Genomic DNA, 16,344 nt, shown 5'->3' with positions numbered 1-16,344 from the left:
GCCCCCAATGGAGGAACTAGAGAAAGCACCCAAGGAACTAAAGAGATCTGCAACCCTAAAGGTGGAACAACAATATGAACTATCCAATACCCCTGGAGCTTGTGTCTCTAGCTGCATATGTATCAGAAGATGGCCTAGTCAACCATCACTGGGAAGAGAGGCCCATTGGTCTTGCAAACTTTATATACCTTAGTACAGGGGAACACAAGGGCCAAGAAGTGGTAGTGTGTGTGTAGGGGAGTGTGTGGGGGGGAGGGTATGGGGAACTTTCAGGGTAGCATTTGAAATTTGAAATCTGTATATAAAAATATGTATTAATAAAAAAGAAAAAATGGATCAATTTTTATTCTTCTACATGATAACTGCCAGTTGATTCTGCACCATTTGTTGAAAATGCTGTCTTCTTTCCACTGGATGGTTTTAGCCCCTTTTTCCAAAGATCAAGTGACCATAGATATGTTGGTTCATTTCTGGGTCTTCAGTTCTATTCCATTGACCTACCTCTCTGTTGCTGTACCAGTAACATGCAATTTTGTTTTAATCACAATTGCTCTGTAGTATAGCTTGAGGTCAGGCATGGTGATTCCAGCAGAGGTTCTTTTATTGTTGAGAATAGTTTTTTTGTTTTTGTTTTTGTTTTTGTTTTTTTTTTTTAATCCAAGATGAATTTACAAATTGCCCTTTCTAACTCTGTGAAGAATTGAGTTCTAATTTTGATGGGGATTACATTGAATCTGTAGATTCCATTCTGCAAAATAGACATTTTTACTATATTAGTCCTGCTAATCCATGAGCATGGGAGATCTTTCCATCTTCTGAGATCTTCAATTTCTTTTTTTAGAGACTTGACATCCTAGTCATACAGATCTTTCACTACCTTAGATTCACAACATGGTATTTTATATTATTTGTGATTATTGTGAAGAGAATTGTTTCCCTAATTTCTTCCTCAGCCTGTTTATCCTTTGTGTAGAGAAAGACCACTAATTCTGGAGGTTTTTTTTTTTTTATCAGGTTTAGGAGTTCTCTGGTGGAATTTTTTGGGTCACTTATAGATACTGACATATTATTTGTAAATAGTGATATTTGGACTTCTTTGTTTCCAACTTTTATCTCTTTGGTCTCCTTTTGCTTGCTAATTGCTCTGGCTAGGATTTCAAGTTTTATATTGAAGAGGTAGGGAGAAAGTGGGCAGACTTGTCTAGTTCCTGATATTAGTGGGATTGCTTCAAGTTTTTCTCCATTTAGTTTGAGGTTAGCTACTGGTTTGCTATATATTGCTTGTATTGTATTAGGTGTGGGTCTTGAATTCCTAATTTTTCCAATCTTTTATCATGAATGGCTGTCAGACTCTGTCAAACACTTCCTCAGAATCTAATGATACGATCATATGGTTTTTGTCTTTGAGTTTCTTTATATAGTGGATTTAATTGATGGATTTCCATATTTGGAACCATCCCTGGATCCCTGGGATGAAGCCTACTTGATCATGACAGATGATCTTTTCGATTTGTTTTTGGATTCGGTTTGCAAATATTTTATTAAGCATTTTTGCATTGATAGTCATAAGGAAAATTGGTCTGAACTTCTCTTTCTTTGTTGAGGGTTTGTGTGGTTTAGGTGTCAGGGTAATTGTGGCTTCATAGAATGAGTATGGTAGAGTACCTCTGTTTCTATTTTGTGGAATAGTTTGAGGAGAGTTGGAATTAGGTCTGTTTTGAAGGTCTGATAGAACTCTGCACTAAACCCATATGGTCCTGGGCTTTTTTTGAGACTATTAATGACTGCTTTTATTTCTTTAGGGAATACGGGACTGTTTAATTCATTGATCTGATCCTGATTTGACTTTGGTACCTGGTATCAATATAGAAAATTGTCCATTTCATCCAGGTTTTCCAGTTTTGTTGAGTATAAGCTTTTGCAGTAGGATCTCAGGATTTTTTTTTATTTCCTCAGGTTCTGTTGTTATGTTTCTCTTTTCATTTCTGATTTTTTAAATTAAGATACTGTCCCTGTGCCCTCTAGGTAGTCTGGCTAAGGGTTTATCTATCTTGTTGATTTTCTCAAACAACCATCTCCTGGTTTGGTTTCTTCTTTTTATAGTTCTTTTTGTTTCTCACTGGTTGATTTCAGCCCTGCGTTTGATTATGTCCTGCTCTCTACTCCTTTTTGTTGAATTTGCTTCCATTGGTTCTACAGCCTTTAGGTGTGCTGTCAAGCTGCTAGTGTATGCCTTCTCTAGCTTCATTTTGGAGGCACTCAGAGCTATGAGTTTTCTTCAAACAACTTCTTTCATTACAGAGACAAAGTTCAGAGAAGAGAATGAAGGAACGACCATCCAGAGACTGCCCCACCTGGGGATCCATCCCATAAACAACCACCAATGCAGACACTATTGCAGAGGCCAACAAGATATTGCTAATAGGAGTCTGATATAACTGTCTCCTGAGAGGTTCTCCCAGTGCCTGACAAATACAGAAGTGGATGCTCCCAGCCATCCGTTAGATGGAACAAATTGTCCCCAATGAAGGAGCTAGAGAAAGTACCCAAGAAACTGAAGGGGTCTGCAACCCTATAGTTGGAACAACATTATGAACTAACCAGTACCCCCAGAGTTCGTGTCTCTAGCTGCATATGTATCAGAAGATGGCCTAGTTGGTCATCATTGGGAAGAGAGGCCTCTTGGTCTTGCAAACTTTATACACCCCAGTACAGGGGAACACCAGGGCTAAGAAGTGGGAGTGGGTGGGTAGGGGAGCTGGGTGGGGGAGTGTATAGGGGACATTTGTGATATCATTTGAAATGTAAATGAAGAAAATATCTAATAAAAAATGGAAAAGAAAGAAAGGAAGGAAGGAAGAAAGACAGGAAAGAAAGAAAGAAAGAAAGAAAGAAAGAAAGAAAGAAAGAAAGAAAGAAAGAAAGAAAGAAAGAAAGAAAGAAAGAAAGGAGAGAAGGGTGATCCTGTAGGAGGACCAGCATTTTCAATTAATATGGACCCCCGAAATCTCTCAAACACTAGACCACCAACCAGGCTACATACACCAGCTGGTATGAGGATACCAACACATACTCAGTAGAGGACTGCTGGGTCTGTGTTCATACAGAGATGATGCAACTAACCCTCAAGAGACTCGATGCCCCAGGGAGTTTAGATGTCTGGTCTGCTGGGTGCTATGGACATCCATGAGTAGACAGGGGGTTCAGAGATGGTATGGGAATGTGGGAACATTGGAGGGTGGATGGGGGTGGAGGGAATAAAATTTGCACTGTAAAAATGAATTAATTAAAAATAAACAAAACAAACAACAAAATACTAGGATATCATGAATTTTGCATGCAAATGCATGGAGCTTAAAATATCATACTGAGTGAGATAACACAGACCCAAAATTTCCTGCATGGTATATACACAATTCCTCATGCAAGTATTATTATGCATTATGGAAACTTCCCATTATTAAAGTTATATGATTTTTAGAATTATGCATGCCCTCAAATAAATAAAAAGGAAATACTCCAACAGAATTAGATTCCCAGATAAGTGGTTAGGATCAAGGGCCAAAGAGCCAGGAATAGGATCAGCACAAAGGAAAAAATAACTTGCTATGCTGTATGTCAGTGTAGACAGAGGAACCTCATAGTCAGAACGTAGCTGCATTTGAAAGATGAGTGTCAAAGTCTGGAAGGCACTGAAAGAAAATGAGAGTTCATGTTAAGTGACAAGTTATCAAGTACAGTGTGCCAGGAATAGATTCATCTGCCAGATACTACTGATTTGTTTTCTGTGGGTCAATATAGACAGAGAGGAAGGTAAAAGAATGTTTTTTTCTACCATAACCTGTTGGTTTTGTTGCTCTTGCCTCCAAACACAGCGAGGAGGGGAAGAGATGAGTCAACAGCTCTAATGGAGATCTCCAGATTTCAGCAGGCTTTGATGTCCATGAATAGATATGAGATATCTCTTCTAATTGGTTTTGACTCCGTTCTTTATCTGAATGCACAAACTCCATCAATCATTAGCAGGGAGAGAAAATAAATTAGCCTGCAGGAAGGAATTTGATCAATCAGGGTCCTGGCTATTTTCCAGGACTTAGCTGGACCTGGGCATAACCAAAGTCTGACTGTATGGTACAAAAGAAAAGGAAGTATTCTTCCAGATTTGACAGGAGACAGGATCATTGGAAACTGTCAAAGGCAGTGATAGTTTCAGAGCCTCCATTCTACAATTCCTGTACTCCTGATTCCTGTACAGGGAACTGTCACCCTATGTGAAATTCAGGTATCACTTTTGGGGTGTGTCTTTCTTGTCTCAGTAATGCAGAGCTGTGTCTTATGCAAAGAAGATTTTGATTTCAAACTTCTGGAAGTAACAAAGACTAGGTGTGTTCAGACATTTTATATCCTTAGGGTACCCACTGTGAGGAAAACTATGGCAGCGAATGTATTCAAGGTTCAAACTTAGACTCTCTAAAAATTCAATTTGTAAATAACAGACAGAGATCCTACCATAGCCAGAAAATAAGGACTCTTTGGATCCTGGTACTGGCAGGCTGTTGCTGTTAATGGTCACAGATGTTCAACAATCCAACCTTTGTTTACACTGTTAATGGACTTCGGGTATTACAAGATACTCTAAGATGTTTATTTTTTCATGTCAGAAACTTCTTTCTAACAGTTCAGGAGTGTTTGATTTGTTTGGGGAAATTAATACATTTTGGCCTGATGGCATCCAGCTTTGTATTAAATCGTGGTTTTTTTTTTTTTTTTTAAGAAATGTATACAGTGATTTTCATTATGTCTTTGTACTACAAAACTATTTTTAGCAATCAGGTTTCCATTATACATCTCAGATATTTAAGAAACTATGTAACTGTCTGTGAATAGGTATTGCTGTGAATAGTAAAAACCTTGCGACAGTATATGTTTCAGAAAATCTCTGTGTGTCATTGGAAATACACGTACAATGTTCCATACACATGATATACTCTTGGGAATATCTACAGCATATAATTGTTTTCAAAATTGAATTCTTAATAATATTATGGTGTTTTTTAAAGACACTACTGAGTTGTTGTTTGTTTGTTTGTTTGTTTGTTTTTTATTTTTTTGTTTTGTTTTGTTTTTAAAAATTAATTACATGATGTACAGGGCCTGGACAGAATATTTTACATTGGAATCCAAGCATGTAATTGAGGATACACTACTAAGCATGAATGTTTTAGTGAGTGCTATTTAAGAAGAGCATACAACAGATTCACTGGGAGAGGTAGAAACAGGCACATCATTATCAGTCAGCTGGGAGGAATAATTGCAAGATAAGATTCGTTGTCAGAAAGGTTCACACACAAAATAAGTCTCTTAGGCAAATGGCTTAGATCTAGGCAGAAGGAGCCATAAATAGGATCATACATCACATGTCACTGATTTGTTTCTCTGTGGGTCAATGTGGACACAAAAGAAGGCAAAAAACAGTTTACCTGCCATACACTTTTGATTTTTTGCTTCATTCAGGGAACACATGAAATGGGCAGGGATGAATCAGCAGCTCTAATGGAGATCTAAAAGGTTACAGCAGACTTTTATGTCCATGCCTAGATATGAGATTTCTTTCCTGATTGGATCTGATTCCATTCTCCATTTGAATACAAAATCTCCATCAATCAGAAGCAAGGAGAGCAAATAAATTTCTCTGTACAGAAGGATTTGATCAGTCAGGCTGCTGGCTATATTCCAGGTCTATCTGGTATAGCCAAGCCTGACTGTATGGTGCAAAAGAGAAAGGAGTATACTGTAACTGACAGGAGACAGTGTCAGAGGAAACCAGTGATTGTTTCTGATTCTTTGCCTCCTGTACAGGAACTGTCACCCTATGTGTAATTCAAGTATCATATTTGAGGTATGTCTTTCTTGACTCAGTCATGCAGAGCTGTTTCTTCTGCAAAGAAGATTCTGGATTTCAAGCCTCAGCTAGTGACAGAGACGAGGAATGGTCCGGCATTTTACATCCTTAGGGCACCCAATGTGAGAAATACTTGGACTCTTTAAAAATTCATTATGTAACTAACAGAAAGAGATCCTACCATACCCAGAAAACAAGCACTCTTGGGACACTGATGCTGGCAGCATGTTGCTATTAATGGTTACAGATGTTCAACAACCCAACCTTTGTTTACAACTTTATTGTCCTTCGTCAATTACAATTTTCTCTAGCATGTTTATTCTTCTATGTCAGTACTTTTCGAAATAACACTTCAGTGGTGTTTGATCCCTTTGGGGAAATACATGCATCTTTTCCTAATTATCTATATCTTAGATTTTCATACTGATAAGGAACTGGACAAAGTAATTTTCATTTTGTTTTTATACTAGTGAATAGCAAGAGACTTAGTCTTTTCATGTTATTTGCATTTTGTGTTTAACAAGCAGGTCTTTGTGGTACATCATAGATATTTGTGAAATTTTACTCATTTGACTATATTTTTCCTGACAGTAGTAAATAATTTACAATTGTATATGATTCACAAAGTTCCATGGTATCTTTGCAACCACAGATTAACTGGTCCACATATACCATGTTAGGACACACTGCTAGGACTTTCCAGAATATATAAACATAGTATTAAAAGATGAATTCCTCTAAGATTTGTCCAGATTCAGGAAGATATTCCAGAGTTTCTTCAGGCAAACAGTATATGTGGCAGAAGACACAGTTGGAACATTGCACTAAGTGTTCCAACATGTCTTGAAAGATACATTATTAGATATGAATGTATGAAGAAAAGCTATAATGAGAGCACACAATATAAACAGTTGAGAAAGCTGACAAAGTTACCTCACAATTATTTAGCAATCTGCACCAATTGCAAGATGAGAGTCATATTCAGAAGTCTCAGAAAATAATCAGAGGCCCTCTGGCAAATTGCATGTATCTAGGCAGAAGGAGCCAGAAATAGGAACAGCCCCAGGTATCCAGTAATTTTTCAGTTTGTCTATGAGACAGAATAAAAGGTAAAAAAGCTTTTCCTTCAATTCACTCTAGATTTTTTTGCATCACGCAGGAATCCAAGAGAGGAAGGGGAGAGAGATGAATCAGCAGCACTGATGTAGGAGGCTTCGATGTCATGGCCTAGATATGAGATCACTCTCCTGATTGTATCTCATTCCATTCTCTATTTGAATGAATATTACTCAACAATCAGAAGCAAGGAGAGAAAATACATTTGTATGCAGGGAAGGATTTGATCAGTCGGGCTTCTGGCTATATTCCAGGAATTATCTGGTCCTGGGTATAACCAAAGCCCGACTGAAAGGTACTAAAGAAAAGGAAAAGTGCTTCTGTAACTGAAAGGAAATGGAGCAAGTGGAAAGCTGCAAGGAGAGTGCTGGTTTGTCTCAGAACCTCCATGCTCTGAATCCTTGGCTCCTAGTTCCTGTTCTGGGAAGGACTCAAGATGTGAAATCCAGGTATTTGCTTTTACTGTCCATTCCTTGCCTCAGTCATGTGGGGGTGTGCCTTCAGTAAATTTACAACATTAAATCTTCAGCTTGTGACACAGACTAGGGATTTTCTGACATTTTATATTCCTAGGTCAGTCACTGTGAGAAGTTCTATGGCAGCAAATAGCCTCAAAATACTATCTTCCAGTCTAAGAAAAATCAGATGTAACTAACAGACACAGAAACTACCATACTCAGAATCAAAGCAGTCGTGTGACAGTGATGCGGATAGCATGTTACCATTAATGGCCAAAGACATTGAAAAATACAACCACGGTACATTGTGGTATTGTTTTTGTAGTTTACTAGATTTCCTACATGTTTTATTCCATGTCTGTCCTTTGCTACCTAACAGCTCTGCAGAATCATGATCCCTTTAGGGAAATGAATACATCATGTCCTGACTATCTCCAACTTGGCATTACACCATGTAAAGGAATAAAAGAACACCTTAATTTTCATTGTGACCTTGTACTTATTGATTCATGGAATCCCAAGATTTCATGTTATTTTCATACTGCCTTTAGAGATTAGTTCTCTGTACTATATACTGAATAATTATGATACTGTATTACTTTGATTAATAAACTCATGACAATATTAATCATATTTCAACTTTAAATGTGTCAGAAAATACCACGGCCTCTGTAAAACCACACATCAATGAATTGAAAGGGGTTTGCAATCCAATAGGAAGAACAACAATATCAACCAATCAGACCTCAAGATGTCCAAGGGACTAAACCACCAACCAAAGAGTACACATTTGTGGGACTGTGAAAGGCAGCCTGTTTTGGTTGAGCAAGGCTTGCTCTGGAAACCCAGTAGAAAACTCTACACGGGACCAAACATTGAGCCATGTTCTCATGCCTGACACCATAGAGCCTCCAACTCCATAATTTTGTGACTATCATTCATAAAGACAAAGCCCCAAGCTTCTGGCAGTTTGGCTCGACTCCACTCCCATACATACCTGACTATAGCCTTGTATGCTCCTCCCAACAGTTACCTGGCAACTGCAAGGTAGCCCAACCAACTATAAAAGAAGTTGCTTAGCCCCTCCTCAATCTCTCAAGCTCTTCTGTTTCTTACTCTCATCTTTAGCTCTCCTTTTCCCCTCCCTTCCCTCCTTCTCTCTACATGGCCATGGTCAGCCACTTTCCTCTCTCCCTTTTCTCTTTCTCTCTACCTTTCTACAATAAACAATAAACCATAAAATTTCTCTGGTCATCAAAACCCTCCATGCTAGAATGATGGGGGAGGCTTTCCCCTAAAGAGCCATGTCTAACCTCCTGCCAGAAGGCCTTCCTCTACTCCAGCCACAATCCAGACCAAGGACTCTCACCTTCCTGTGAACCACCCATTGCCTCCTCGCCCCCTGCCCTACTCTTTTGCCCCTAGGCTGACAGCCACCACTGGGGCCCCACTTTATTCTCAGCTCTTCTGAGGTGTCCAGCTGCATCTGGGATATCTGAGACTGAACACCTGTTATCTCTGGCCTCCATGAGGTCCAGAAACCTCAGACTGACCCCTGTCAACACCCTTCAGATTGGGTCCATAGCTTCACAAGCCAGACACCCACCCAGGACCGCATGGAGAGTGTGTGGCAGTCCTCTGCATCTGCCAACCCAGAGCACCAGAATTTTGACGGGACGCTGGTTCTCTCCCACCCCCTTTATTCATTCATACCCACTTCCCTACACACATGGAGGGCCTCATGTCTCCAGCCTCATAGGTAGAAGGGGAAGGCATTGTCAGGCATCAATAGGCAGAGAGGGCCTTGGCCCTGAGAAAGCTACATGACCCAATGTAGGGGAATGCCAAGGTGAAATGGTAAATTTGGGTGAGTGGCTGGGTGGGGGAACATACTCATAGAGGCAGTGGGAGGGGGATTAGGCAGGGTATTCTGGGGAAGGGGTATAACATTTGAAATGCAAATAAAGAAAATATCCAGTATAAAAATATAGAAAACACGCCCGCACATAAAATGTTCCATATCCACCATAGTTTGATGTGAATAATCATAGCTTGTAAGCATGTTTTCAACACCGAGTTATATGTAGTATTTGTCATATTTACAGGACACTGCAGGTTTTCACATGATCTGAGTACAGGTGGAGTGGGGAAAGGGCATAATATTAAACTAAGTAGTCAAACACCACTACTCTGTGGATACACGGATAAACATTTTATTTTCAAAGAAAGGTTATCCACAGAACATGCAACAGTTGAATTGGAAAAGGAGGCAAAGGCACATCAAAACTGGTCATCAGACAGAAAAAAATTACAAGATAAGAGACACAGTGAGTGGCTCAAACAGAAACAGAGCATCTCTGACAAATAGCTTAAAGCTAGGCAGAACGTGGCAAAAATAGGAACATCCCCAAGATCCTACTGATTTTGTTTTTCTGTTGGACAGTGTAGAGAGAAAAAGGTGAAACAATTTTTTTTATGTCTACCTTCAAGTTTTCTCCTTCCTTCTGGCAATCCAGCGAGGAGGTTGTGAGGTATGAATTAGCAGCACTGATGGAGATCTCCATGGTTACTGCAGGCTTTGCTTTCCATGCCTGGATATGAGACCTCTTTCCTGATTGGATCTCATTCCATTCTCTATTTGAATGCATATTCACCATCAATCAGAAGCAAGGAGAGCAAATAAATGTGTCTGCAGCTAAGGATTTGATCAATCAAGTTTCTGGCTATATTCTAGGACATATCAGGTCTTGGAATTGTATGGCATTAAAGACAAGGAAGAGTGCTTCTGTAACTGACTGGAGTTGGAGCCAGCGGACATCTCCAAGCAAGGTGCTTATTTGTTTCAGAGCCTTCATACATTGATTTTTGGCTCCAATTTCCTGTACAGGGAACGTCTCCATATGTCTCCAGCCTTACTTAGCAGAGTAAGCTTTTGTCAGGCATTACTGGGAGGTGAGGACTTTGTTCCTGACAAGGCTAGATGGCCCAATTTAGGTGAATACCAGGGTGCAGTGCTGGGATTGAGTAGGTAGGTAGGTGGGTGAACATTCTCATAGAAACAGTGGTAGAGGGGATTGGACAGTGTGTTCTTGTGGGGGGAATTGGGGAAGGGAGATAACATTTGAAATGTAAAGAAAATATCTGGTATAGAAATATAGAAAACAATCCACACATTGAATGTTTCACATACAACATATTTTGATGTGAACAATCATAGCATGTAAGCATGTTTTCAAAACTGAGTGGTATGTAATATTTTTCAGGTTTATGCAACACTGCAGCTTTTCAGATAAAGTGAGTACAGGTTGAATAGGGAATGAGCATAATATTAAAATTAGTAGTCAAACACTTTATTGTGTATACACGGATGAACATTATATATTCAAAGATAGCCTATACACAGAGCATGCAAAGGTTGATTTGGAAAACAAGACAAAGGAACAACACAATTGGCCAGGAGGCAGCAAAAATTGCAAGATATGAGACCCAAGGAGTGGGCTCAAAATGAAACAGTGCATATCTGGCAAATAGCTTAAAGCTAGGCAGAAGGATGGAGAAATAGGACCATAACCAAGGTTCCACTGACTTTTATTCTGTTAGTCAGTGCAGAGAGAAGGCAAAACAGTTTTTTCCTCTGCCATTCAATTATAATTTTCTTCTACATCCAACTGGGAACCCAGCGAGGAGGAGGTTGGTGTAGGAATCAGCAGCACTGATGGACATCTCCATGGTAATTGCAGGCTTTGCTGTCCATGCCTAGATATGAGATCTCTCTCCTGATTGGAACTCATTCCATTCTCTATTTGAATGCACATTCCCCATCAATCAGAAGCAAGGAGAGCAAATAAATTGGTCTGCAGGGAAGGATTGGATCAGTCAGGCTTCTAGCTATATTCCAGGACTTATCTGGTCCTGGGTATAATCAAATCCCGACTGGATGCTACTAAAGAAAAGGAAGAGTGCTTCTGTAACTGACAGGTGATGGAGACTGTGGAAAGCTGCAAGAAGAGTGCTTATTTGTTTCAAAGCCTCCATGCTCTGATTACTTGGCTTCTAGTTCCTGTACTGGGAAGGTTTCTACATGTAAAATTCACGTATCTGCTTTTTCTGCCCACTTCTTGCCTAAATCATTCAGGGATGTGCCTTTGCACAAAGGATATAATATTTAGTATTCAGCTTGTGACAAAGACTAGGTATTTTTGACACTTCTATATTCTTAGATAAGTCACTGGGAGAACCTATATGGCAGCCTATGCCTTCAACATACTCCCTTGGAATATAAGAAAAGTGAGATGTAAATGACAGACAAAGAAATAACCATACCCAGATACCAAGCACTTTTGGGTCAGTGATGCTGGTAGCATGTTACCATTAATGGGCAAAGACATTCAACATTACAACCACTGTTTATTGTGATAGTTTTATTATTGGTTACCAGATTTTGTACATGCTTTCTTCCCAGGTCAATCCTTTGCTACCTTAAAGTTCTGGAGAGTCATGAGCCATTTAGGGAAATCAATACATGATTACCTGATCACCTCTACCTAGGAATTACACAAGGTAAAGGAAGAAATAGAAACATTAATTTTCTTAGTGAGCTTGCACTTGTGGATACCTGAACTCCTAATATATCTTCATATTCTCATTCTATCTTTAGAGATCAGGCTCTGTCATAAAAACTGAATAATTTTGAACTGTTTTATTTGATTAATACATTCCTGAATGTATAAATAAGATAACAGCTTTATATGCATCAGAAAATGCTATGGCCTCTTTAAATCCACACATTAAGTAATTGAAAGTGGTTTGCAACCCTATAGAAAGAAGAAAAAGATCAATTATCCAGACGCACCCTCCCAGAAGACCCAGGGACTAAACCATCAAAAAGAGTAAATAAGGAGGGACCTACGTAATCATGCTAATAGGTAGCAGAGGAAAGCATTGCCAGGAATCAATCACTGGAGAGGCCCTTAGTCCTGAGAAAGCTTTATGACCCATTCTAGGAGAATTCCAAGGCAGGAGAGGCAGTATTGTGTGTGTAATTTGGTATGGTAGTATACTGATATAAGATTTCCCAGAGGGTTCCTGGGGAGGAATCAGGTTAAGGGTGTAATATCTGAAATGTAAATATAAAAAATCCAAGACCAAATCATAGAAAACAATACCACACTTTAAAGGTTTTTCATTCACCATATTTGATGTGAATAATACAGCACATAAACATTGTTTGCAAGACTGAGTTGCATTTATTATATTTCAGATTTATGCCACACTGCAGCATTTCATTCAAACTGAGTACTCATGGAGTAGGGAATGGGTAGAAGATTAAACTTGGTATTAAAACAATTCTCTTTGAAGCATGTATAAATACTATTTTTTTCAAGGAAAGGCTATAATCAAAGCATGCAAGAGATCCATTAGAAAAGGAGACAAAGGCACAATACAATTGGTCAGTAGGCAGCAAAAATTTCAAGACAGACAGTCAGTAGGCTCAAAGGTAACAAAGCATCTCTGTCAAATAGCTTAAGGCAAGGCTAGGCAATGAGGCAGAAATAAGACCACCCTAAAGTTTTCAGTGAGTTATTTTTCTGTTGGTCAGTGAAGAGAAGAGAAAGTAAAACAGTTTTTGTTTTCTGCCCTTCATTTTCATTTTTTTTCATTTCTTCTGGGAAGGCAGGGAGGAGCATATGAGGTATGAATCACCAGCAATGCCTAGAGATCTCCAAGGTTACTGCAGGCTCTGCTGTCCATGCCTAGAGATGAGTTTTCTCTCCTGATTGGATCTCATTCCATTCTCTATTTGAATGCACATTCCCCATCGATCAGAAGCAAGGAGTGCAAATAAATTGGTCTGCAGGGAAGGATTTGATCAGTCAGGCTTCTGGCTATATTCCAGGACTTACCTGGTCCTGGGAATAACCAAAGCCCAACTGTATGGTACTAAAGACTAGGAAGAGTACATATGGACCTGACATGAGATGGAGCCAGTGGACAGCTCCAAGCAAAGTGCGTGTTTGTTTCAGAGCCTCCATACTCTGATACTTTGCCTCCTAGTTCCATTACAGGGAACTTTTTCACAGGTGAAATTCAGGCATCTGCTGTCTATTTCTTGCCTCAGTCATGCAGGGGTGTGCCTTCTACAAAGAAGATACAACATTCAATCTTTAGCTTGTGACACAGACTAGGGATACATTTTGGCATTTTCATGTTTTTAGATCAGCTACTTTGGGTACCACTATGGAAGAGAGGGTCTCAACATTCCAGATTCAAGTATAAGAAAAATTACATGTGATTAACAGTCAGAGAAACTACCATACCCACAATCAAAGCAGTGTTGTGACAGTGATTCTGGTAGGATGTTACCATTAATTACCAAAGACATTCAACATTGCAACCATTGTTTATTGTGATACTTTTGTTGTTGTTTACTAGATTTTCTACATGCTTTTCTCTCAGGTTGTCCTAAGATTTCACGATATTTTCATTCTATTTTTTGAGACCAGGTCTCTGTCATAAAATCTGTATAATTTTGAACTCTTTTATTTGATTAATCTATTCATGAAGATAGAAATAATATTACAGCTCTATATGCATCAGAAAATGCCATGGCCTTTTTAAAACCACACATTAAGGTAGTGAATGGGATTTGCAACCCTATAGAAAGGACAATATTATCAACTATACGTAGCCCCCATAAATGTCTCAGAAATTAAACCACCAAACAAAGAATACACAAGGAGAGAACCATGTCTCCAACCTCATAAGTAACAGAAGAATTCTGAGTCAGGGTTCATTCAGAGAAGAGGGGCTTATTCCTCATAAGGCTAAATGCCAAAATGTGAGGGAAAGCCAGGGTTGTGTAGTGGGTTTTGGTGTGTGAAGAACATCCTCATATGACCAATGGGCTGGGAGATTGGACAGGGTTTTCTGGGAGAGAATTGGTGAATGGGCATAAAATTTTAAATGCGAATAAGAAAATATCCGCTATAGAAATAGAGAAAAAAATCCACATATTAAATATTCCACATACATCATATTTTGATGTGAATAATCATAGCATGTAAGCATTGTTTCACCACTCAGTAGCATTTATTATTTTTCAGATTTATGGAACACTGCAGCTTTTAATACCACCTGAATACAGGTAGAGCTAGGCATGGGCTGAATATTAAACTAAATAGTCAAACACCTCTTTGTGGATATGTATTATATTTTTAAGGAAAGTTTATACACAGAGCATGTAACAGATAAATTGGAAAACGAGACAAAGACCCATCACACTTGGTCAGTAGGCAGCAAAAAACACAAGATGAAACTTACAATGAGTGGGCTCAAAAAGAAACACTGCATTTCTGGCAAATAGCTTAAAGCTAGGCAGAAGGAGGCAGAAATAGGACCATCACCAAGGTTCTACTGACTTCTTTTTCTGTAAGTCAGTGCAGAGAAAAAAAGTTAAAAGAGGTTTTTTCTGCAGTACACTCTCAGTTTATAGAATTCCTTCTGGGAAACTAGGGTCGAGGGAGTGAGGTATGAATAAGCAACACTAATGGAGATCTCCAAGATAACTGCAGGCTTTTATGTCACTGCCTAGATATGAGATCTCTCTCCTGATTGGATCTCATTCCATTCTCTATTTGCATGCACATTCTACATCAATCAGAAGCAAGGAGAGCAAATAAATTGGTCTGCAGGGAAAGATTTTATCAGTCAGGCTTCTGGCTATATTCCAGGACTTACCTGGTCCTGGGTATAACCAAAGCCCGACTGTATGCTACTAAAGACTAGGAAGAGTTTTTCTGGACCTGACATGCGATGGACCAGTGGACAGCTCCAAGCAAAGTGCTTGTTTGTTTAAGAGCCTCCATACTCTGATAATTTGGCTTTTAGTTCCTGTACAGGGAACAAATCCACAGGTGAAATTCAGGGATCTGCTGTCTAATTCTTGACTCAGTCATGCAGGGCTGTGCCTTCTGCAAAGAAGATACAACATTCAATCTTTAGCTTGTGACTCAGACTAGGGATAAATTTTGGAATTTTCTTGTTTTTAGATCAGCCACTGTTGGTACCACTATGGCAGAGAGGGCCTCAACATTTGAGAATCGAGTATAAGAAAAATTACATGTCATGAACAGTCAGAGAAACTACCATACCCACAATCAAAGCAGTGTTGTGACAGTGATGCTGGTAGCATGTTACCATTAATGGCCATAAGCATACAACATTGCAAGCATTGTTTACTGTGATAATTTTGATGTCGTTTACTAGATTTTCTACATGCACTTCTCTCAGGTTGTCCTAAGATTTCACAATATTTTCATTCTATTTTTTGAGACCAGGTCTTTGTCATAAAATCTGTATAATTTAGAACTGTTTTCCTGAAGGTAGAAATAATATTACAGCTCTATATGCATCAGAAAATGCCATGACCTCATTAAAACCACACATGAAGGTATTGAATGGGATTTGCATCCCTATAGCAAGAACAATATTATCAAATTTACGTAGCCCCATAGATGTCCCAGGAATTAAACCACCAACCAAAGAGTACACAAATAGAGAACCATGTTTCCAGCCTCATAAGTAGCAGAAGAATTCTGTGTCAGGGTTCATTCAGAGTAGAGGGGCTTATTCCTGATAAGGCTATATGCCCCAATGTACGGGAAATCCAGGGTTGTGTAGTGGGATTGGGTGTGTGAAGAAAATCCTCATAGGACAAGTGGGAGGGGAGATTGGACAGGGTTTTCTGGGAGAGAATTGGGAATGGGCATAAAACTTTAAATGCGAATAAAAAAAGATCCACCATAAAAATAGAAAAAAACAATCCACATATTAAATGCTCCACATACATCATATTTTGATGTGAATAAT

General features: G+C 39.0%; 1 long non-coding RNA gene across 2 annotated transcripts in view; it reads left to right on the top strand.

Annotated features, from left to right (window-relative positions):
- The window catches only part of LOC115031483, an 88,227-nt gene that overhangs the window by 48,485 nt on the left and 23,398 nt on the right, over nucleotides 1-16,344 (top strand). Inside the window, exon 3 of one of the 2 annotated variants that reach the window (XR_003837101.1) lies at nucleotides 11,939-12,001. The exons of the other annotated variant lie outside the window; for it this stretch is intronic. This is a non-coding gene — a long non-coding RNA (uncharacterized LOC115031483). Of the gene's footprint in view, nucleotides 1-11,938; nucleotides 12,002-16,344 lie in introns of those variants that run through there. 2 annotated transcript variants of the gene reach the window in all.

The sequence above is a fragment of the Mus caroli genome, chromosome 7 (genome assembly GCF_900094665.2).
Source record: "Mus caroli chromosome 7, CAROLI_EIJ_v1.1, whole genome shotgun sequence".
Lineage (NCBI taxonomy): Eukaryota > Metazoa > Chordata > Mammalia > Rodentia > Muridae > Mus > Mus caroli.
The sequence above is the reverse complement of the archived record's forward strand: the minus strand, read 5'-3'. Positions and strand labels throughout refer to the sequence as shown.